This window comes from Cheilinus undulatus, linkage group 4, assembly GCF_018320785.1.
Source record: "Cheilinus undulatus linkage group 4, ASM1832078v1, whole genome shotgun sequence".
Taxonomy (NCBI): Eukaryota; Metazoa; Chordata; class Actinopteri; order Labriformes; family Labridae; genus Cheilinus; species Cheilinus undulatus.
The window spans coordinates 40,613,397-40,639,212 of NC_054868.1; the positions used below are offsets into that span (position 1 = coordinate 40,613,397).

The 25,816-nt window shown below is 38.2% G+C and overlaps 1 protein-coding gene across 5 annotated transcripts in view; it reads right to left on the reverse strand.

The window, feature by feature from the left end:
- lrba (LPS responsive beige-like anchor protein) overlaps window positions 1–25,816 on the reverse strand; it is a 307,885-nt gene that overhangs the window by 266,684 nt on the left and 15,385 nt on the right. The window lies entirely within an intron of this gene.

Here is a 25,816-nt window from a genome sequence, read left to right on the forward strand (position 1 = left end):
GGATTGCAGCCCAGCCGTTGTATGTGTAAATTGGAGGTTATGGGCAAAATTTCTGCACTGTGAGATAAAAACACAAACTCCCTCAAGTCAGATTTTGATGTTTTTCTATGACATCGATAGCCAAGATGACTAGAGAGAAGTATGACATAAACGAGAAATAAACAAGTACAATCTAAATAGTCATCTGCAAGTTACTTAAAGACAAGAAGTCTGGAAATACCTATCATTGCAATGTGTGCTTTAACTTTTAAACTTGATCCATGAGTCTGAAGTCAATGTGACAAGCAATGTAATCTGTAACTGTCAAGTTCTTCAGGGTGGTTACAGGCAGTAAACAGAGAGGGAAAGGCCCACTGCTTTCATTTCATACACAGATTAAAGCCTGACGTCTCATGTTAGATTTATAATAAAATTGTCCAACCTTGAGATTTTGTGACATCAGAACATTTATTGTCCAAAATATCAACATTGCATTATTTTGTGATGAAACAGCTGAACCAAACCCCTAACTGAAAATGAGACACCGTACAGCTCCCTTTTTTCTTAACACTGCACCATCAAAGAAAACTTGCAGGAGTTATCAGCAGGTTGTTAACCAATGGCATCTTTACTGAGCACTTGTTGAGTTTCTACCTCAACCTGCTCCCACATACAGACATCTCCTGCCTGCTAATTAAAGGCAATCAATGTGCCCTCACACTTGGCTCAACAGGAACTGAACAAATTAAGTGAGTTGACTCAGCTCTGCTCCTCCTCAGAATAAAACAAGCCTAAACAGAGAACACCAGGTAATTAAGATAAATTTTAGCTTTAAAACCAGAATTAAATATTCATATCGAATATTCAGTATGATTGCTTTTTACAGATTGTTCTTGCTACCTCATTTTTGACCAGTGGTAAGTAACAAGACACTGCCAGGAACTTTGCTAATCCAAAGAGTCAGATTAAGTTGTATATCATGTTTTTTGGTCAGGATGCAGTACAGTAGTGGATCAAGAAGGCAAAAATACCCTCATGTCCAAATGTAGGTTTGTGTTAAATACGACAAAAGTCCTTAAAGCATTCTTGAGATATCCTGTTTAGAAGCAGGGGATAAACACGAAGTCCAATGACCTTGACCCTTGACCTACCTCCAAATCTAACCAGTTCATCCTCAAGCCACAGTGGTCATTTAAGCTGGTGGGAATCTGAGATATGGAGTCTAAAACAAGAAGAAAGATGTCAGGACAGACAGACCTGAAAACATGATGCCTCCAGCCCTGGCTGTCCCTGGCACCAAGGCATAAAACATATTCAAATAAACTTATCTGAAAGCATCACCCTCTTCCTTGGAACCATGCCGCTCTTACCAAACATATCAAATGTGCCAGCTGAATATGAATACAGGTACAACAGCTCCCAGCAGCTGGTTATCTATGAGCTGTTAAAGGTCACAAAGCACATTAAAAACAGTTGGTATCCATTCCATTTTAAGACTGAATAATGCAGCAATTTGTCAACTGTGCTTCTATGAACATAGATGTAAATTAAAAATAAATGCACTTTCCCATAGCTGCATGAGTACATTTATTGTGCCTATTGGTGCATGGCAAATAGGTTTACATTGCTGCATGCGTTTCAGCTCATCATTTACATTGCTCTATTTCAGGAGCAGGTGTAAGAGGTTGCCAGCTCCAGGCTCAGCTGCAGCCAAGGTGAGCTGTGTGGCTAAAGCTGCCATAAAGCCAGCATCTTCATGGCAGCTAGACACCAGATCCCTGGCTGGGTAACCTGGCCTGGCTGTTCTCTCCAGAGGCCCACCTGAATTAATCATGGCTGAGCAGCCACGCAGCCACTGGGCCGTAACACAAAGCACAAACAGGCTTCTATACAGTCTCCAGGGAGAGCTGGGCTGGAGTGTGGCAGGGAGAAAGGGTGTAACACAACCAGGGCCAATATCTACTGCCTGAGCTAACCTTATACTACAGATTTATTTATATCAAACCAGGTTAATGTAAGGTTACTGGGAAATGGAAAATGGAAAAAGGTCAGATCTGTTATTGGCATGTCTGCCACAGGCAAATTACCAAAGAACACAAGCCTGCAAATTAGTTGGCTTTATGTATTCTAAACTTTTGAACTACATTAATCAATTTTTGATGCACATTCTCAATTAGGAAACAGAACTATTAATACTTTGAGTAGATAAAAAAGTCTGCAGAGCAAATATAAGAAGATATAGTTAAGCATGAAAGAGGCTAATTTTCAGGATAGACCTTGATGTTTTAATGTTTGTGGCTATCGTTGATAACATTTTTTCTTTATTTTTACCCATGCCTGTACCCACAGAATTGTATAATTAGATTTTTGACCTGTGGCTGAATGTTTTTGCGGGGCAGCCGTTGGTACCTGACGCGGTGCAGGAGTCTAGCACACAGTTAGCCAGCTAAATGGTTAAATCTGGATATCAAATTAGGCGGCAAAAGATTTACAAGTGGTAAAATTAATTTGAATTTTTCATAACACAGGCCTGATATCCTGCTCAAACACTCTTTTGATACTGTAATGAAGCCTCCAACCAACAGTAGCCACGTTAACTTCAGTTAATGCCCGCTGCCTTCCTGCCAGATCTTTCAACTGGTATTTTGTCAGATTCAAACATGAGAAGCTTAGGAGCTAGTATCATGTAGGGACAGCACTGTATGTTTTTTAAATTGAAAATGTAAATAAAGCTGTGTGTAGGCTGTTGAGGGTTATACTCCTGTATAACTACTCAACTGAAGTGATGATAACCACATTCAGCACAGATCAATCTGCAAAGAGGAAAAAAGTCTGGTGTAGCTAGCTGCTAACTTTAGCCACACTCTACTCAGCACACCAAAGAACACAATTTAAACACAATTTAAATGCATGTTTAGGACTGGCATTCATTTTTCTCAATCAGCATACATGTGCTTATATCAACCAGGGGGTTTCCATATGGCTAAAAGGCTAACTACAGACCAAACTGGCCTACAGCAAATTCTAAAATAAAATGAAAATGTCTACAGCCTTTATTTCCATGACAAAAACTAGACTAAGCCTAGCCAAAGATAGATATTTGATGACTAAAACTGACAAAAACGTAAGTTTAGTTTTCATCAAGATGACTAAAACTAGTCTTTCAAAATGAATGATATTTCTCCACTGTGGGTAAATCTGTCAAAAACAAAGCATTTGTATCTGTTCTGCCTCTCAGCTGTAAAAAGCAGGGACTCCAGGTTTGGTAGGGTGTATAGACACTACTATAACTTGGTACCAGATTTAAGCAAGAGAATAAATGCTTGGAATAAAAGGAAACACTCAAATGTAAGGACTTTTTTATGGACCACAGGTAGACTAAAATGTTTTTGAGTTTTCGTTGAACAGAACAGGACGAAAACTGAAAAGGGTAGAAATGACTAAAATGCAACTAAAACTAAAAGCCATGTGATCAAAAGACTTAGTTTTAGCCCTTGGATGGGGCTGCTGTGATAAATATGTAAACAAACATTTTAACAAGCAGAATTCTTAGGCTTTCTTTTTATTTATGTCTACATTAAGACAACAATGTAATCATACTGAAAACCAAAATACATCTTGATTCATGATATCCTACAGCAGCACAAATCACACAAATTTGTTCTTTCTTCTCAGCCTCAAGGTCCGATTTACAAAGTATGTACTGCTAATCATCTTAAAGCAGCAATGCTCCTGTAGGTTCCTATAAAGTGTGCCACCTCTCTGCTGCAAGGAGCCCTGTTCTCATGCGCACCTGTTTTGTATTTGAAAATAGTTCGGGACGTCTTAAAAACTTAATAGATTTCCCAGCCCTACTTCTAGCTACAAACAATAAAGATGGCAGCAGCCAAAATGCCAAGCTCAAACAAAAAGGTGATGTCATTCCTTTAATTCAGCTTTAACAGGAGCACAGCAATGTGTCTTTGTGTGATACCTCTGTGATGAAAAAAGTCAATGTCACTTTAAGGCTAAATTAAATTAACCTGTTACAAGCAGACAGCTAATTCTTGTTCTTGTGTTAAAAAGGCTTAAAGAGGGTTTTTTTCAATCATTTTGAATAAATAAACTCATCAAAAGGACTGTCAGAGTGACCACGCTCTCACCAAACACCACTGGCCTACTTTTTCAACAGCTCTTCAAACTGGATCTCTTTTAACGAGCTATCTTGTCAAACCAAAGGCAGTTTTATTTATTCTTCCACGATAGCTCTCTGCACCACCCAAACTGAAACATCCATCACAGCGCCAGAAACATGACTCTGGGAAAGGACAACATCTAATAATCCTGTCTTTGCCGCTGATGTGAGATGCTGGAATGACTTTGAGATTATAAGGAGGTCAACCAAATAATCTGTCCTTTTCGAATCCCTGCAGTGCTTGTGCTGATAAGAGGGACTGAGCTTCTGATGGGGTAGATGAGAGGAAATGAAGAGGAAAAATGCAAATGAGAAACATCTCACATGAAGTGGTAGCATTTAGAATTTAAGTATGAAACATGACTGATTTTTGCAGATCACTGGAAACGTAAGGTCAGTTATGAACCAGTGGATGTCAGGCCTATTTACATATTGCCTTAACACTGTGTTTTGGGCATGGCACACCAGAATGTCACCACACTGCTAACACAATGTCTCAGTGACAACCTGCAATCGTAACCATCTTCGCCAGCCTTTTATGTAAATAACAGCCCCTACAACATTTCTGTGGTTGCTAGCTATACAAATAAATGCAGGGGAGTTAACCACAAGCTAAGAAGCATGCTTTTAAAGAAATCAATGATACACTATTTAGCATCTAAACCCTGTTTGGTATTGGTTAACTTGAGACGACAACTCAAATCAAGACGACAATTCACAAAGGAGTAGTGATGTGTTGTTCACAAGTAGCAGGTTCTAAGTGAATGATGGGAGCCACCTCCTATTTGAGAGACAGTTTTCATTTTTTCCATTGTCATGTTTAAAGTAGGGATGCATCGGTGCCTCGAATTAACATCAGTGTCTGCTGATATCAGCCCTGTTTAAAAATACTGACTATGGGCCAAATTATGTAGCATGAACAGATATCAGTTATCTATCATTTTTGTTGTGTCCAATCAATTTCATACTGGTTTAAATAGCTGCTGAATCAATTATTTCCTACAGGGCAGAGACCTAACCTGTTGGACAAACTTTGAACTGATGTTTTTTGGTCAAACCTGAGAGAACTGAAATACTAGAGCAGACCACACACTACATGATAATCATGCCGACAGTCAGGCTGAATCCCAACCAAAGTCAGCAAAGGCCTGATTATCAGATGGTTCTTAAGATTATCTTTCCAGATTATCCTGTAGTATGTGGTATGTTAAGAGTGACTTTTTCCCACCTCCAACCAGCTCGGAGGCGCTCCAGCTCGAGATCATAGCCAGTAAACATGTTCAGTACAGAGCAGCAGAAGAGTGGAACTCAATTCCTACCCATATCGGAGACTGCACAAACCTCAGTGTTTTTAAAAACCAACTGAAACCATGGCTCAACAAACAATAATGTGATCACTGATTTAAACCTCTGAATGCAGCAGTCCTAAAAACAATAAAATATCATTTTAAATGTGTTGTTACAACAAAACTCCACAACAAAAAAATCCTGTTGTGTGCGGCGAGCACCTCGGACATCCAAGCAGAAACGAGCATCAAATAGACAACAGCCAATCAAGAAGCAAGCTGGCCGAAGGAGGAGGTAAAACAAAAACACAGCCGTGGCAACGGTTGGTATTTGCCCCAGTTTTTACAGTTGGTGCATCTGTAGTTTAAAGACATAAACAAAGCAAAATGGCACTGATGGTAGTTTGCATGTATCTACACAACCACACCAATCTGGATGGAGACAGCCCAGACCACCTCTGTGTGCAGTCTGAGCTATCTGACATCATCTTTAACTTGCATGAAGGCATGTCCATACACTGTAAAACTGAACAAGTTTAAAACACTCAGAATGTTTGTCATAACTGATTATGTAAAAAAATTTATAAGTAGTGGAAATACATTTTTTTGAGTATGAATCAAGGTAAAATTTCTAATCAACATGTTAACTATCCACTGCAATTTTCCCTGTTGTCTTTCACATATTTTAATTTTGAAGAATTGTGCCACTCAAAGAAACTAATTTGATCAACTACAATAAAGACTGAAAGGTGAACTTTGACCCAGAAAGTGCTCTTTCACATAGTTCAGCACACCATTTTTACTTTGTTAAAGTTGGTGTCCAGTTGGTACTTGTCTTACTGGGTGGATAACTTCACTCATAGTGAAATAAATGTCTAATGCTCAAAGGCATTCTGGGAAACTCTGTAGATTAAGGAATGAATGTCAAATAATTTGAGTACACTGACAAAAAATACTTGGAATAATTGAGTACTGTTTACTTTAAACTAAAAATGTGCTCTATCAACTCAGAAAAACAGAGCAGAAAAAGCTATTCTGGATTTTTAAGTTAACTCATTTTAAAAAAAGCTCTTTTACTGCTCAGCCTTACAGTGTATTATAACCACTTTGTATCCCAGTGCCCAAAACTGATATGAAGTCATGTGAATACAAAGTTTAAACACAGTCTCATGACCTTTAAGGTCTTTTAGTCTGTCTTGTGTTCTTTTAAAATGTTAAAAGGCATTTTTCACTGAAGTTATTTCAATCCAACCCAATCACGGGTCATCAACTGTGCTGGGTTTTGCTGTATGTTTTCTGATAATGCTACACCCTCTTTCTCCCATTGACATTTAATTCAATAAGCCTTTAACATGCAAAGAAAAAACTACACCACATCCTACAAGAGTTGAATTTAAGGCTGTAAAGATATCTGCCAAATGTTTAGCAGCTGGAATCTCCCTCTATCAGCCAATTACCCACCAGCAGGGAAGGGAAGTGCACTAAGTTGGAGTGTAAATAAATACAGAGGAGTAGAATAGAGGAGGTCAAAGAGTGCAAGCCGATTGTGGACTGGCAGCTGAATGAACTAGTTAGGCTACAAGATTTACTACACCTTTATAAGACCCAAGTAAAAATCAAACTACATTAAAACCTGTGTTGATAACAGTGCAACAGAAATACTAATCCAAGGCCACTATATGCTGTTGAATTTCTTGTTTTTAGCCAAAAATGCAACCAAAGTCCTGCACAGTGTCTGTACCACTCAAATAGAAAATGTTTCCTTCCACGAGCTGGGGATAATTTGTAATGACATCAGTTCCAATATGCTTAAAACTCAAAGCATTGAATCTCTCTTTTTAATGCAGATCTAGGGGGGCTGAAAGTTCCAGGAGTGGGGGGGCTCAAAGGGCTCAACTGTGATAAAATTCTGAGATACAGTGGCAAACCTAGAAGGACTGTGGAGAGATGAGTTGTCATATCATGAAAGCATTGAGCTCTGCAGCTCACACAGACTCTTTGTGCTCAGAAGTAAATGAGATTTACAGATTACCAGCAGTTTTTGTCATGTATTGTGTTTTGCTGTAAGCTTCTGTTGTTAAAAATATTCACAGAACATCCAATCAACCTTGTGAAAGAGTATGCCACTCTGCAGTGTTGAAAACAGGGCTGGAAGGTAAAGTGGTAACAACCATGCACGCTGTGACCATGCAACACAAAGCTTCAATGATGATGTACCTGACTCTTTCACTCACATTTTAAATAACAAGCTGTTCATATACACTTCATGGATGTTTTACAGAAGTGGCACTAGATACTCCTTCTGGAATAACATTGACATTAAAAAAGTGGTGAGAGGAGACTGATGATCTGAGGCTGCTGTGCACATTTCCTCTCTCTCTACGAGACAAACAGCCACAGACTGAGAGGAGAAGGTGGACAGAGATATTTTAATATCTGGGTTTCTAAGAATATCTTCAAAGGGGCGACCTGCCAAGCTTTTGTTTAAAATGACTGGCAGTCTTTTTTACACAACATTTAGTAAAGTCAGACCAACACAATCTTCTTTTCTTGTTCTCTTCATTTGCCTAATAACAGAACTGCTACAATAGTAATAACAGAAGCAAGGATATCACAGGCCTGCATGCTGTTTGACATCACGTTAAACTAGTATGCTAATAAAGTCATACATCCTTTATCTTACAGTCATCTGTGCGCAGGACATGGTGGGAGCAACTAGACCTTAAAAGAAACAGAAACAACAGCTATAAGTTGTAAACTCTACAGTATGTTTCACGTAAATGGAAGATATTTTTTTTTTAAATTGTATCACAAAAGATACAGATTAAAGATTAAACAATCCTGGATTTGTGAGGGGAACACGGATACTTCTTTATATCTGTAAAAGTCACCACTCACCAGCATTTGACCAATACAGTGATTTTTTTTAAACTGACCTTTTTCAAGCCATACTGAAAGTATTTAAAAGTATTATTGACAATGATCTATTTTTTATTTCTCTAATTGGTACAATTAATCATGACAAATGCCCTGTCTGGACTCAACTTAAGGGGCAACTACACAGACGATTTAACCTTGAATGTTCAAGGCAAGATACTTACACCCCTGCTGTTTCTGTAATATCTCATCCATAAGGAGCAGATGGTGTGGCAGAGTCATTTTGTCCCTGATCTGCCATCACAGGTAATGACATAGTGTAAACTATCAGTGTGTTAATAAGCCACGTCTCTTGCATTTCTACAGTTTTTTTTTAACACCATGTTAAATCCCACCCTGGGACACTAAAGTGCTGTCATTGTGGATACAATGTGTGAGAACAATAGCAGAGCTTTGTTAAAGTGTTGTTGGAGAACAGCAATCTGAAAAGGATGCAGTGATACCACCTCTGACACCAAGTGATCTGTAAAATTCATTCTTAAAACTATCTACTGATAGATATATCTGTGATACGAGATGTTCCACGATCATTAATTTTACATGACTCAAATAGTCCAGAGCAGTGGTTCCCAAAGTGGGGGTTGGGACCCCTGTGGGGGTCACGAGACACTGAAGTGTGGGGTCACGGGTTGCATCCCAAAAAACAAGAGAATTTCAAAATGATACAAAGTTGTATATTTTAGCCATTATTGTTTAAAAAAAAAACTTAAAATGGGTTAAATTTAAAATGAAAACGTGGGTAGAAAGTGCGTTTTTTTCCTGAAATGTAAGTAATGTGTACAAAAACTTCCTAAAGTTTGTTAATACACGATGCTTTGTGCATTACTGACTTACTCCAGGGATGATAAAGATTATAAAGTTATAAATACTGAAATTTCCTAGTTTAAAAAGTTGTACATATTGACATTATAAAATCAAAAATTTCAAGAAACCAAGCTGGTGGAAAATTTTGAATTTTTCTAAAAAATTAAGAGATCCTCTCAGTGGCCCTGATCTACTACTATAATAACTAGGGATGCACAGTATTGTTTTTTGCCAATATCCAACATGACAATATTCACAAGATATTTTTAGTTACCGATATTGATACTAATATTGAATTATAGTCAAGACCTAAAACTTCATCCTTAAAACACTCAATTTAAAGTTTAAAAATGAGTACATTTACAAATTTCCTTCTTTAAAAAAACCTTAGAAGCGTAAAAAAGATGATGAATAAAGAAGACGTCAGCTGATGTAGGTCCATTGGTCAGGCCTAGAACTGCACTAACTTATTTGTCCGTGAGGCCAATATTTACATCTGATTTTTATAGCCAAGATAAGATTATAGCCGATAATACCGTGCATCCCTAGTAATAATGGATGGTTTATATATAGATTTTTTGGTAATGAGGTAAGTGGGCCTGTTATGTCAGAATTTTGTCACTGAAAGCAATATAAATTGATGTGTCATTTTTCTAAGTGGGTCCTGTTAGTTAGTTTTTCTTAGATGCAAGTGGGTTAGGGGAGGGGGGGTGGGGTCCCTAAGGAAAGAAGGTTGGGAACCACTTGTCTAGAGATAGGAAAATACTCTGTATATAGATCATACTGAGCACTGCTTTTCAAGATAGCATTACAGCGGCAGATAGTAAACAGTGGGATGTTGGTTCATAGACTGTAGCTTACATTAGCAGTCCTCTTTGCAGGGGCTGAATGTTGTCACTGTGTAAAGTATATGTGACAATAACCTGACAAAGCCTTCATACAACTTTATCCCTACTTTTGAGAGCAAATTACAGCTGAATATATCGGTTAAAAAGTACTGTGGCAGTAAAGCAGTAACTATGAAGGATACTAGTGGTGTGCAACTATATTACAGTTTTTATGGAGCATTTGACCAGGATTGTGGCCCTGAACTGATGAAAAAGCATTAGCAGCTACTTTAGCCGACTAGTAATTCTGCTGCTGATTAAAGAGGGGTTTGAATTCAACTGTTTAGTCAACTAATTGAACAGATTCTTATCTGCAAAAGGCCCACATTGGCTGATAATGGTCTGGCTTTTGTACCAGTTTGTCATGTAATCAACAAAAATTCCTTCCACACTGGTCAGCAAACACTGGAACCAAAGAAACAAGCTGCTTTTAGAAATTTCCACCATAGCGCAGATAAAGTCAAACTAAAGCATTCCACGAGGAAATGTCTAATAGACCTCTTTAATAGGCGCACTGTTTGTCTGGAAATCTAACTGCAGTTTCATGGCGGCTGCTATTGTCAACAAAAGGAAAAGGCTTGTCAGGAAACGGTCATTAGACATCAGAGTCCAGGCTTCTGGGAAATCTTGTAGTTCCTGGGAACAACTTTGAGCGACTGAACACGTCTGCCTCTGGAATGAAATGTTTAAAATAAACGACACTCTAACATGACCTATTGAATTCACAGCTTTCTACGTCAGACAAAATCTTTACGGGCTCTCTGTCTGGAATGAGCTGTCCGGCATTAACACGATCCATGTTGCAGAATAACTTTGCTCGGTTAAAGCGGGCCGGCTGATGGATAGCACCGATTGAAAGAGGAGATATGATCACGAGGTAAACAAAGAATATCACTGTCAGACACAGCAGTGTCTACTATTGAATAGTGGCAGTAAAAAGGAAGGTTGGCTCTGGTACAACATGTTAAAAATAGCAGCTGGATCAGGGAGGTGAAGAAGGGAAGAAACAAACATTAGAGAGGAGTTCCAGACTGACTTCATGCACAGAGGAGGGAAAATGAGTATTTCAATATTAAGGACCAACCCTTTATTAGTCACTTTACCGTTAAGGTGTGGAGTTTTTATTCTACTGAAACACTCAACTATCTGGATTAAAGTTCAAGCTGTGTGACTCAAATGAAAAATGCAAAGGATAGAATAGTAAAAAAGAATAATCATGAAATAGATGTCATTAAAGTCTGTCATTTCCTTCTTCCCTGTGTCTTCTACCTCTCTAAGGCAAAAGCTTCCCATACTTAACTGTAAAAATGTACAGCTCATACTGAAATAATTCAAGCTTAAAGAGAGGAAAAGTCTTCAGGAAAGATAAACGGTAAAAGAAAAATGTCCCCATAATGCATTTATTTTCATCTTTCTGTTATAGGGTGCCATGAAATGTGCACATGGCTGTGAACATAGCCTTGCTGTCATATTGCTGTTTTACAAAACAGAAGGTTTTGCTTGAAGGACCAAGGACCGATCAATGCCAATACAGAATGAATTACAATAACCCAAATGAGAAGTTATAAACACAATAAGAAACAGCTTAACATTTAGTTTTTGCCACCAAAAAGATATGCTGAATGAATTTACAACAGCTATAAAAAATAAAATACTATTTTGACAAGAAGAGACAAGAAATAAAGCTCCATCCAGGATTAACATCTTCAAGACAATTTAACAAAGCATTTTAGAGTCTACTTTTTCACACAGGATAGATCAGCAAGTCATCCATAAAGAAATGGAAAGAAATTTTGTATTCAGAAAAAAAATGACCCGATGTGAAGTATATAAAAAATTCTGTGGGTCCTAAAATTGAGCCTTGAGGGACCCCAAAACCACAGAATGTAATAGTCTAGATCGGTAGCAACAAAAACTTTTGTCAACTCATTTAGTTGGCTAACTAGTTTTTATCCTATCAATTTTATCATTGATGTCGACCTTGAATTACTATTTTTTATTTTTATTTTTTTCACAATTTGCCTTTATTTTTTCAAGTATTTATTTAAAGAGCCACAGGTTGAGTATCACTGGTCTACATGCACCAAAAAAGTACTCCCTGAGAGTTACAGTTGAAAGCATTTAAAAAAATACCCCTCGTTTTAACACGTAAATGTAGAGTATGGTGTAAAAGTTTAGTCTTTGAAAGTATCACGCTAAAGCATATCTGAAGAAAAATATGTCCTACAAAAGGTGGAAGTTTGTTCTGAATGTACAAAGCAAGTCAAATGAGCTTAAAGCTGTTGTTTGGAGTTTTTAGCAGTTTATGAGGCACACTAAAATCAATTCAGATAACTCTAAAAGCCAAAGAGATCATCAGCAACAAGATTCATTATATCTACATAAGCATTTTTAATGGCCATACATGCTCCAGTAGGGTAGATGTCAGAAAAAGTTATCTACACTGCATGTCTGAAACAGATTGTGTTTACATTTTCTGAGGCAATGATTCATGGTGGGTGACACATTTGACTGTTTAAAGACAGCAGGACGAGATTTCTGTCTCAAAACACTGCTTGACTGAAGTTGAAGTGTCCTTTAGTAACCTTAGATAAAGTAATCGAATCTTTCTAATCTTGGAACATGAGTATATTATTACATTAATTTAAACACCCCCCAGCTTTGGGTATAAAGGCAGCAGGATTGTATCTATTACAGTGTAAGCGCTCTGCTTGTGGTGTCCAAGAGTTGTTAGGGGAATTATCTAATAAACTATTTTATCAACAGACGAGTTGTGTCAGGATCTTGGCAGTTTAGCACCTCAGCAAAACAATTCCCCTGGAGGAGTGGGGAAGCAGGAAACAGTCTGGAGCAAATCCAAGGTTGTTCCACTCCAGCAGCCCCTCTCTGGTCCGTGTAAACATTGTGACAGTAGCATCTACTGTGTATTTATAAGTTTGGCACAAAAAAGTCTGGTCATTTAAGTCATTCAAAATAAAAGCTAATATAGGACACATCAGTGCATCTTCATAAGTTAACAAGTGTGAGTCAGTATTTGATTTCTGATGCAGGGGTAATAACTCGAGAGGCATAGCTATCAGGCATTTTTACTGTAAACCCTCACAAGTTAACATTCATCATAAGAAATAAGCTGCAAAGGGAGTTGTCCTCACTGTCATTTAATGTTGGCATATATAGGCTGAAAGAAATGATCAGACTTGGATGAGTCCTGGCCCACATTGCTTTGTCTTTGTCCTGATTTACAGGTTGCAGTGGTAGCAGCATGGCACTTTAAAGGTAGCCAGGTCTTCTGTTGTCATCTAAACATAGCACACAAAGTAAGTACATTTGTGTTTGGTAGATTATTTCGTTGTTGTAACAATAAATCATGTACTGTTGGAAAGTCTATTTCGTTTTTCAATAAGCATGCACTTGTGGGATGAGCAGCAGAGCTGAGAATGTTGGTTGTGCCCATGAAAAATTTGCCAAATCTTCTGTCAATCCTAAACAGCTTATTCTGCCATTGACTCTCACAGACTTGCATAAAAACAGACATGTTCTGCATGTGCCTCATTTTAGACCTGAGACTACAGTTGCCACTTTTATACAATGTAGATATTTTACTTTAATGAACTGCAATCAATGACAAGCTTAAGGGTATTACAAACAAATAATACTGAGCTATTTTGTGCACAATTTATATGATGATTAACCTAGAATGAGCCTCATGATCCACACATCCTTAAACCTTGTGTTGGCCTTAAAAAGTAGAAGTCATGTTTGGGTGTTTTTGAATTGCAGAGACAGTTGCCACAGGATGCCCAAATTCGAAATGTAAAGGCACTGACATAATTCAATAAAACATTTGTAATGTCAGATGCCAAACTGATAACCTCAGTGATGTTCCAGGTGAACACAATCCGACCTTGTGGCATTTATTTCAAATGTCCTCTGTTAACATGCTGTCTGTCTGATGATGCTGAAGATGTTTCATGAAATCTCCTGCCATATGTTGTGTCAGTTGCTGTTTATGGGCTACTGCTTCAATCTTTTGACATCCATAAAGTTCACCTGGATTTGGAATAAACAAGATACTTGTGCGTGATTTAGAGGAGAAGCGCTCAAAAAGAAAATCCTTAAATGCAATTATGCCGTCAATAATGCCCCCCAGGAGCCTCCGTGCAGCAGATAGGAAGCAAAAAGCCTGCATTTTACTTTTCTTCATCAATGTTTTTCTTTCACTTAGTCCCACAAAACCTCCAGAGGGCTGAACACTAGCCTTAGCATCCCAGAGCTACCCTCTTCATGCTACCACTCAACACTGGCCACAGACGTTCTTTCTCTTACCTTCTCTACCACAGCTTTGCCACCTTCAACAAACCCAGGCTTCCTTCATGAAAGCTCCAGGTATTGACAGGTGCATGGCCCCTAATGTCCTCACAAACAAGACAACGATTCCTGGTGCCAAGATGACACATGAAATAGATTTGATATGGATTACTGTAGAGTAATAACTCAACTCTGTTCAGAATTCATCAGTAGTTTGGAATGTATTTTTCTGAGCTCAGATCATGACCCAATTCACCAAAAGCAAGAAAACAACACCAATATTTGCTTCTTGTCAACTATTATAAATGCAGAGTGAGTTGATATTTTACCCCTAGGGTGACTGGATTCGGTGCAAAAAAATATTGATTATATTAGCATTTATCTGGGCCAAAGTGCCAACAGGTCTTATTAAGTATACTGATAAAATATCCTGAGACGTGTTTGCTTGTTTATTTAAAAATGTGTTCAACATTTTTAAGATAGTGGGTCTGTTTTGTCCTCACAAAATGCAAACAGTCTGGTGATGTTTTTCTGGGAAAATTAGTGAATTTAAGCAGAGAATATTTTGAAAAAAATGCTGGCCCTCAGCTACATGTTACTCATAGACTCATAGACATATTAGTGATAGTTATGAACTGCTTATTGCCTGTGATGCCAGAAGAAAAAACAAGAACCTTCAACATGGATTCCTGGACACAGGCAGGATAAATCATAGAAAAAGATACATAAATCAGAAGAAAGGGCTGCAAAACAGTTTACAAAGTGATCTAGGTCTAAATCAAGAAACACTTGGTGCCTGATGAAAGTAAACAAGAAAACAAACTGTTTAAATCTCTAAATCATAAAAAATATCTTCTTAAATACTGAAAAAAACATTTTTAACTCCTCATCTTCTGTGCTAGAAAAAGGAGAATGGTACTGCTCTGTGGTTCTAAATACCTGGGTGTGGACTTTATGGCCTCCAACTAACCCTTATATTAAAAACAAGCTCGTTAATTTAGGCCATGCACACTCCCCCATCCACAACCTCTCCTCATCCTCCTTCTTCTGAGGCAGAGACTGGTACTCAGAGAAAAAGCAAACAAACTAGGGGATGATCTTAAAATGGGTGCTAGGAATAATCACCTTCTTGCAGTGAAATATTTATGGTCGAGGGCTTCACTGCGGTTGAGCTGGGCAGTTTGTCATTATGATGATACCTGAAGTTTCTTATGTAGTGCTAGCAGTGGAATTAACTGTCGCCATGCACTTTAACACCAATATTTACCACTTCAGCTTTCCTAGCATTGCTCCCTCATGGGTGAAACCAAAGTCAAGTGTTTGCCCGCTCTGGTTAATCATTCCATCATCAAGCAGGGCTCTAATAGACTTCTTCCAACTCTATAGAGCCAACAGAGTAACAAACTTATCAGCGTCTTTTTTACTGTTTAAAGAAAAAATATCTTTAAAAACAATAAGGGATCCTGTCAGTAGCAATGTGGTAACTGTTTAAAACTGAGCTTGATCCAAAACCTCTAGGAACTAATCTGTTACATGGCAAATATTACAAACATTAGTTTTGCTAATGACACCACTAGGTACTACGCCACTAGGCCAAATTTCAGAAGTGGAAAAAAAGTCCAAATTAAGTTTCTAAATCACAAGAAATTAAGCAATAATCTTTGATTTGGGATGTAATATACGTTGCTTCTACATGTGAGGAAACCATGCCAGTTCACAGGAAAAACGTGCCTCCCTCAACTGTTAAAAACTGCCACAACTTTACAATGGCGGGTTCATCTGGCTAGACTTTAAAGTCTCAGTGGAGCTGAGGGGGGTATCAGAGTCTACTTGCTTGGTTAGTGAGGAAATGCAGTGAAGTATGATAGTTTTGATGTGTGTATTTCTTAACTCAAAACATACATATACGATGTAGCGTGAAGTTTTAACAGCACTGCCTTCAAAATGATATTATAACATCCTAGTATCCAAAAAAAGTTTTTTTTCAGTTTTGAAAATAAAGGTATGTCTACAAAGTGCATTAGTGGCACTATTGTAAATTATTGTTACTACTGTCAGCTCCTACCCTCTGGCAGGAGGTTCAGATTGCCAAAGACTTAATCTAACAAGATGACAAATTCATCCATAACCAAGCCATTGCACAACAACATTTTAAAAATGATATGGTGTATTTTATTTTCACTAAAGATGTCTGAAGATGCGTTTTAATGATGGTTCTGACTTCAGTTGTCCATAAATGTATTTTTGTCTTTATGCATTTAAGTGTTTTGTCTGAATTTGTGAGTAAATGCTATGAACTATCACCTGGAAAAGCAAATCCACAAAAGAACCTGATATAACCCTAAGTAGAAGATTTTGATTTGATAAAGTATTTGGGTATTTTTCATTCAAAGGGCCATCTAAAATCTAAAACCTCTCACTAGAAAAATAAGACTTTTTAGGACATTTTATGACCTTAAAGCCTAGTTCAAGACTTCAGGGATCTTCAGGACCACGATCTTAGAATCAAAATGAATGAGTTATTAAAAGTTTAATCCTCATACAGTGTGAGCCTATAAGGACAAGGATTATTTCAACCAGAAACATTTTCAGCACAAGGCTGTAAACGTGGTTATTTCTGCTGTTAAAATCAGTATTGTAACATGGGTGTGCATGTAGCATTGGATGCTTTTGCAAACTGCAGTTTTTCACACGTATGCACGAGCTTTAATTTTCAACCACAGACGATGACGCTTGTTTTAGACATTGTGACCCTCTTAAAGTATTTTGCAAAACATATTCTTTGTGTTTTGAAAAAGTCAATGTCCCTTACACACACTGTTAAATTAATGTGACCCCGCCTGAATGTAAACAGGCACTGAGGCATTTCAGTAAACTTAAGCTCAGAACAGTTTTAAAGCCTAATTAGAAAATTTAGGGTGACACTGAATTTGTTTACACAGGGTAAAGAAGCTGAGCGCCTAAAGCTATTCTTTCTAAAATTACTACTTTAACTTAAGCTGCATCAAAGCACTCAAGAAGCATTTTGTGATTTGTGAGCCCCTCAGACACTGCTCTATAGTAGGCAGCAGCTATCAATTATAGGTAAAGATTTAGAAGTATGCTCTGTTTGTCACTAGAATTGTTCCTGCAAATTGAAAATGACAATACATGAGTTGAGAAAGTGAGGCATCAGAGGACAATTATCACAAGTCAGTCAGTAAATAAAGGCATTCTTTGATGATGTATTTGTTTTTGGGCTGCATGCCCAATGTATTTCCTGTGTTGCTAACAGGTTAGGTGGCAGACCTTGGCACAGATAAGCTGCTGATGCATAGAGCAAAAGCAGGTCAAGGGTAGAGGAAGCAGCTGAACAGCCGATGGTCAGCAACACTTTCTGCATTCACTGGAGAGCTCGAACCCCAGCTGAAGAGCAGACATAGGCCTCTAGAAGCATATTCCCCTATGTATTACTCTGTTTTTTGTTTTTTGTTTTGATGTTATGGTTAGAAAGTGTATTTTCTGAAAGACTCGTCTTAATTATTTTTCCTCATAGTTTCAATGCAAAAGCAGATGTATAACAGCATTGAGTAGACCTGTAGCTCTGTGATCTAGTCTTCAAGTTAGAGAAGAGAAAAGAAACCCAAAGTAAATATGTGAACTCCTTACTCGATCAAAAGAAGAAATAACTGCTGAATGTCTTTAGATTGTCACTGCTTTATGGTTTTAAATAAGCTGTTAATAACACTCTCGCCACCATTTTTTGTGAGATAGCAATGCATCCTGGTTGAAATAATATTTTACTGATATAGTCGACTTCCCTCTTGTGCAAGGTACAAAACTTTTATACAACAGGACTGAATATTTTAAAGCTACACACTTAGGGGCATTCCACATAACAGAAGTGGAAGCAAAACTGGTGGAGAGCCAGATCTGGCACACAAAACCTAATTTTAGAAATCAATAGATATTCTATCTTTAACATTCAGACTCATACAGGCTACCACAGTCACACCCCTGAGTTTCCAGTCTGATTAGGTGTGTGGATTGTCGTGCCATCTGCTCTTCGACGCACACACACTGAAGGTCTGCAAATAAATTCTGCAGCCCGTGCATGCAATCAAAAGGTGTTTGGTTTGTCTGCCAATGTGAGACTAACCTGAACAGAACCAAATGACAGTCCTGTCACACAACCACATCAGAGAATATGCATGGTAATGTTTTAAACTCCAGATTAGCAAACAACTGTAGGCTGCTGGAAAACAAATAAATCATTAAAAGAGGGGAATCACATAGTACATCCCACAGTTAATAGGCGGGAATGAGCCACAGTCTATGCTGCTACTGGAGCGTTTGCTTCCAAGCAGGAAGAGAAAAACTTCTAAATGGTCATCATTGTGTCAGTATTCAGCAACAGTTCTGTTAGACAAGGGTTGACTTGTTTCCAGTGAAACTTAGTTGGATGCCATCACCACCTATCCATGAAAACATAAAGCTAAGAGCATGGCAGGCTGTCCAAAGTATAATGGGGCATTCTCCCTGTGAATAACACTTGTGTGATACTTGGTGTACACCATGGAAAACAACAGAGGTAAACAAAAGTGTTAGGATTTGTTCAAGTAGATGAATAAAGATGACTCCTATTCCCCCCCCCCCCCCCCAAGCATTCTGAACACTGAATGATGTCTGCATGTAGCACAGTTGTTTCAACTAGAATAATGACAGATCTGTCAGCGTAGTAATTCTTTACTCTACCATAAGCTGACTGCAAACAGTGTACATATTTATGAATGGATCTTGAGGCATTTACAGTTACAGCTTAACAGGACTGAGTAGCTCCTGATGCTGTAGAGCAGTGTTGCCAAGCCATTTTTCCTTGGACCTAAAAAGACAGAGCCCCTCCAGGACCCAAGAGAGAAGAAAAAACACACTGCCGCCAAAAATCAACATAGATTTTAATTGTTTCACTGATAAAAGGCCTCTGCATACTTTTCTTATCAAAAGACCTTTGTATAATCTCCTTAATAACTGCTTTATCATGGTTTTAGTCAATGTTTGCAAATCTAATTTTGCCAGCCTCAGAGCACAACATGCCTCGTGCCCTCCTTGAGATCTTTAGCGGGGGTCTCGTACTCCAGTTTGGGAACCGACGCTAAATAGAACCACCATATTTAAGGTAGCAGGTACAAGTCTGGCACAAAATCCACTTGATGAAAAGAAAATTGTGCCACCAACACTGGAAAGTGCAGTGTTAAGACTATACAGTTTTACTGGAGTTAAAAGAATGCTTTGGTACCATGCTATATAGCGCAAAGTTGTCACAAACAAAATTCTAAACTTCATCGTGGTATCAGCAAAAAATCATTAACATTTCTTATTTCAGTGCCATGGCAATAAAATTATTGGCAAAATTACTGTAAATTTTCCATCTTTCAAGGCTGTTTGCAGATAGCATCACGTCAGTGAATAACTCCAGATGGGGGGCAGGAGGTAATTTCTCCATGAAGAATCGCTATCAAAACATCAAATTTTGTGCTGTTAACGATTGTGCCAACTGTTCAAATTGTGAGTGGAAAATTAACAATGTTAAGCAACTTCTGTGTCGTGAAAGTTGCAATACATTCAGGAAAAAAGTTTAAACAGTTAACAGAGAAACAGCTGTTGAAATGGATTAAAAGCTTTTATCTAAAGTCTGGAGGATAAAAGCTTGCGAGGCGCGAGGTGTCAGTCAACATGAATGGTCTGTTTCCACGAAGCAATCTGGCTGTGTTCAGTACAGCCAGACTGTACAAAACAACGATGCAGAAAGGGCAGAAGAAGGGGCAGACTCCACTACATGACACTATAATGAGATTTTTAGCCTTTTTATCAAATGAGAAAACATACTAGTGTACAGAAAGTCTAATAAAACAGTTCGCTTGCATGGAGAACCATTCTAGTCAGTCCTATACAGTCTAGGGGTTTTTGACCCAGTCACAGTCACAGTTTCCTAAATGTTTCCTGCTGTGATTACACATCAGATCACCCATTTAAAGGTGCAAGTAGCCATTAATATAAACTCTTCATAAACCCACCTTGAAACAAGAAAAAGGGGATAAAACATGTTGCTACAAATGACAAAGGAATGTGTAGGGATTTATTTACTTGCTATTAAAGTTGTTACAAGCTTCCTTCATCTGATGAAAAACTACATTGTTTTCTCTCACAATTCTCCCCCACAGGGATAAAGGTGAGCCGACACCTTAAGCCTTTAACGTAATACCGCTTCTACAAAAGGAGCAGCATTACAGATTATTAATATTCACACCTCTTTAAGCAGCCAACAAGACTTGGCCACCAGTCACACAGCATTAGCATATCATTACACCCCTACTGTGGAGAGAAGATAGCAGGCCAGGAGGTTAATACTGCCTCCTGGTAGCCGAAAGCTCTGCTTTAGTGTTCCAACATGTCAAATTAACCACACTGCTGGCAAAATAAGGTGGCACTACAGTGTTTGTGTGTTGACATATGTCTTAGAGTCCCTGGAAATCTTGTAGGCTTGTGTGGTTTGTTTCTTACCCAGGAGAAATAATTAAAATCACCTAAAAACATCCTTACTTCAAATAAGATATTTATCTTAATGATCAGGGATACAGTTAAAGGTTAAAGGTTGTCTGGGATGACACACGCACCGAAGAGAAGTTGTTGCAAAGAAGTCCAGTCAGAGCCCGTTGGCCATCTGTCAACGTCCAGGCCTTAAAAGAGTTTGGTAAGACTGGAGGGACCAAGGACTGAAAGACTCTGACTTTTGTCTGCATGCTCAGATACCGGGCACTCCACACTGTCTTGCTCAGTGACCCGTTGCCCCATGCATGAGTCCAAGTCTGCAGTTGATCTCAGCCTTACAGTCAGCAGATCAATGGATTACACTGCCATGGTAGGTGAACTGCTCTACAACTTCCACGCTCTCACCATTCACAGACACTCAATGGCAGCATCCAAGGCATCCCCAGATGCCTGGATCTTTGTTTTGGCCCAGGAGAGATCCATTCTCAATGCTTCAGCCTCCTCACTCAGCAAGTTACGAGCTCCCACAAGGACATCTACAGTCTCCACAAGGATCATAGCATCAGCAAAGTCCACATCAACGGTCTGGACATCACCAAATGACACCCTACAGTCCACTGCCCTTGTTAAACCAAAAATCATGTAGTCTCGATCTGCGGCGCATGCCTTAGCCTATGAAGACCTGAAGGTAGAGGGTGAAAGTTCAGCCAGAACAGCCTATAAACAATAGGCAGCATAAATACAATAAAAAATGTGTTAGTGGCATGAATATTGAGATAGCTTTGACAAAAATGGCTCATAATTGGGTGAAAAGTACATCTGTTACAACTCAAAATACATTTATAACACATACAAAGATGTTATGTAAATGACTGGATTTTGAAGTTGAGCATAAATATTCCAGACTGTCAGCTACAGAGACATTATAGCAGGTAAGGATGAGCCCAGAGACATCTCCCTTAGGAGCTGTGAATTAGTTGGGAGAATACTCAGGTGAACAACAACTCTAAAGTAACAAAACCTCTTCCCAGGTGTGCTATGCATTCAGGGGGAAGTTGTGAGGTGAAATACATTCAGCATAGCTCAGGTGTCCTTGTCTCACCTCTTACATTGACTTGAGTAAGCAGCTTATATGCCGACGGGTGGGTGAAGGGAGGGATCATTTCAAATCCAAGTAAGGTATGATTAGTCTGTCTGTGTGTAATGTGTGCATGATCGTTGAGCTAACGCTGTATTAGACAAGATTATGTCAATTTAAGTTTGAATTTGTCAGATTATGTCATATTACAGCAGCAGGAAGGAACTTTTATTTTGTGTTAATTTTGGCGACCCCTGTGGACAAAACAGAGAAACGTTTGTGTTTGCTGATTCTGATTCAGTATTATTCCCTGAAGACTGATCTCTTCCTGCTTTCTCTTAAGCAGCTAACTTACTAATCACCATGAAACTCAACCAGAAAATGTAAACTAAGGCTCTTTCCGTCTGTGTGCAGTAAATCACTCTTGAAATCTTACCAGGTTTGAGAAATAACTGTGAGGATGAAGCTAATTATCTCACTGATGGTCTGTTTTGTTTTTATAGGTTAGAGAGAGGCATCGGTATTAAATTGAGACTGTTTTCTCACCAACAGCTCCCCACTGTTGGTTTTGGCTAAATTTGGGTTGCAGAAGTAAAGGGCTTTCAGTCTGTGATAATCAAGAGTTTGTTCTTTTTGTAGCAGACGACCACTGGTCGGAGATTTTCTCTCCCCACAGCAGGCAAAAAATCAGAAGGAAAGGCAAAGCCTGCTGATCAGCAGTCAAGAAAAATGCCAGTAGAAGAAAAAGAGAGACTTACTAACACAAAAGTTTAGGATTACTTTTTCTCATATTATCACAGAACAGTAAAGAAAAGAGACGCAGAGAGAAAAAGGGGATACTGAAAGAAAACTTCATTAGACCTTCTATCCAGGTGAAGCTCAGTTTACCTGAGAAATGTCAAAATAATGCTTCAACTCTAAATTACTTCCAGTGCCCTTGAATTACAGCCTCATTATCTTTTTCAGACTACAATCATTTTGTAAATGCCTATGGAGGCGTGCACCCTGCTTGCTATGCTTAAGCGTGCACCTGTCAAGTACTTAGCACAAACCACTTCTCATAATGTGTTTTAAAACATCTAGCTGTAATTCCATATTCCACAGGAAAATTTTGGAAAGTTTCAACGATCTTGAAAAATGAATAACCCCCAGTCCTAAGCACAACTGAACGTTCATCACCCTTATTTTTCTTGTTTGGTTTTTGCAGCAACTCTAACACGCTTGAGGATTTCAATCATCCTTCATGTTTATTTTTAAATCATTTAAGATGAGGTTGCAGACATGCTGTCATTTCTTGGTTCGTAACATTCCAGAGTGACACCTATCGATGTTTCTTGTGAGTCTCGGTTAATCAGTAAATAATAGCTAAGTTCAACAAAAGCTTCGATCTAGCTCCATCAGTATGAATCCAGAATAGAACTTTCAGTTTCATTGCAAACCTTTATTTATTCTCAAAAGGACACTGAGGTTTCCCTGTTTTTAATGCTTTTCAGATTACCAGCACATAAAACAAACACATATAATTACAATATATCACAACAGTTACAGGTGGAAACAAAGTGGCTTTAACTCAAAGTGCAAAACTCTGCAAGAAAAGGAAGAACCTCAGTCTTACCAAACAACAATGTCATGATGCAGTTTTGAAAAAGGACAAGTAAGCAGGATATAAAAGGCTTGTTTGCTGAATGAATGTTGAATGGATCGTTTCTGATGCATTCAAGGAAAATTGAGGGTACAGGGTATGAACATAAATGTCTAATCTAGAATGAATTGTTCACAATGCCTCATGGTTATCTGCAGATAAATAAATCTGACAATGGATGCCAGTATGCCACTAGAGCAGAATGTGTTTCACCTGCTTTTAGACAGCTCCTTTTGCGTATACTAAAGCCTGATGATACATTATTGGTCAATATAGGACATAAATGTACTACTAATGGAAAACAGGTCACCTCACATGACCACCAATCAAAAACCAGCTGAACACAGATTCTGCATACCTGTGGAAACAGTGAACAGAGGGTAAAGACAACAGTAACTGAGAATCCTCCTTATTCCAGCTGCAACAAAGACACTGAACCATGGAGAAAGGCTTAACAATTTGTGAAAATAATGTAATTGCAATTTTTTCCTGCAATATTGTGATTGCGATTTAACATACAATTGTTTAGGTACCTCATATTATGTGTTGTTCAACAAACATAAGCAAGAAATCATTCGATATTATAACAAGCACAATATTGGATAAGTTAAACCAAGGATAAACAATTTAGAAAAAACATCTCATTGAGATTTTGGCTCGTATAGAAAATTTGGTATCAGTTACCATATTGAAGGGGATGGTCATTTCACATATTTTTCTCCTTTTGTTAAAGAAAACTAAATGTATGAGCAAGAAAAGTAGGATTTTTGTAGAAAAAAAGACACTTGAATGTTTGAATAATGTGTAAAGCATTAAAAAAAAAGAAAAAGATTGTATCAAACTGGTATTTGACACTTTTCAGGTAAAAGAAACATTGCACTGTCTGCAATTTGAAAATTACAGCATGCCATATTGAGATTTAATCTAATTTGCGATTAATTGCCCAGCCCTACCACAGTTATGCAAGACAAATTTCCGAGCAACGGGACAATAAAGTATTATCTTATTATCTTATTTTAAATGGTTTGAACAAATTTTGAGAACAAAAACACCCCGTCTTGCCTTCCTTGGTACCTTGAAAGATAGTTTTCTATCTTTTCTGCCAATATTTCTAGCTGTCCTTGCTGTATTTTCTCAGAAATAAACATCTTTTTGAATTACCAGTCTCCCAGACATCTTAGATGACCCAAAGACTTCACTATTAACAGCTTTTTAGGGATGGTTTCTTTCATTAAGTTACCTATGTGCATGGCTACAGCTACAGCTAGAGCTTCTCTAATTGGGTGAACTGACCTTTTAATCCCAAATCTGTACAGAAACATACCAACAAATTCACACTAAGTAGTTTCCCTGTAACTTTTTGAGTGGGCTTTTCTCTTGGATAGGCTACAACAACAGTTCCTGTTTTCCCAGCGTCCTTGGACACAGCTCTTGGTTAAAATGCCTTTTTGAACTGGCTCTGTTTATAGAAGAAACAATAAGAGGACAGATGTAGGCCAAGAAGTAAATTTCATTCTGGCCCTGTTTCCTAAAAACAGGCCGCAGCAATGACAGACTCAGAGAAATGACTTGTGACTGGTTAATCCATCACTTATCACTCAGCATTGCAACCATGTTGAAATGCTTCAGCTGTTTTTCTTTTACACGTCTTTATCCTTCCATTAAAAGCCAATATCGAGGAAAAGCCACTAAAATAACTAATAAGCACACATTTTGGTGGGTTTCTCGAAGCCTTGTGGCCTCTGAATAATTGGTATTTATTCGAACAGACTGAAAACAATAATCTTAAGTAAATAACAGATTTTCTTTTGAATTTGTCTCTGCACAAGGATCTGGGAAGCCTCTTTCTTCTTGTTTCTATGTTTACCAACCGTATACGTGCGCCAATTATTCTACAAATATGAGCACAAAATAATTAGCCTGCAAGAAACTGCATCAAATTCAAGCAAATTAGTCATCACAATCACGCTCATTGGACTGAAACGTGTATGAACATGACGCTAACTAATTATCCTTTGTAATGTCATAGCTGACATAGATCTGCTCTGTTCTGATAATGTGAGTGCTTCTTCAATGTTAATGAAGAAATCAGGAGAAAATTATAGGAATATAGCTGAGCTTTTAGGACACATGGCGAAACGCTCTTATGCAGAAACTTATGCAAAAAAGTGATAGTTGGGTATGAGCTGTGCT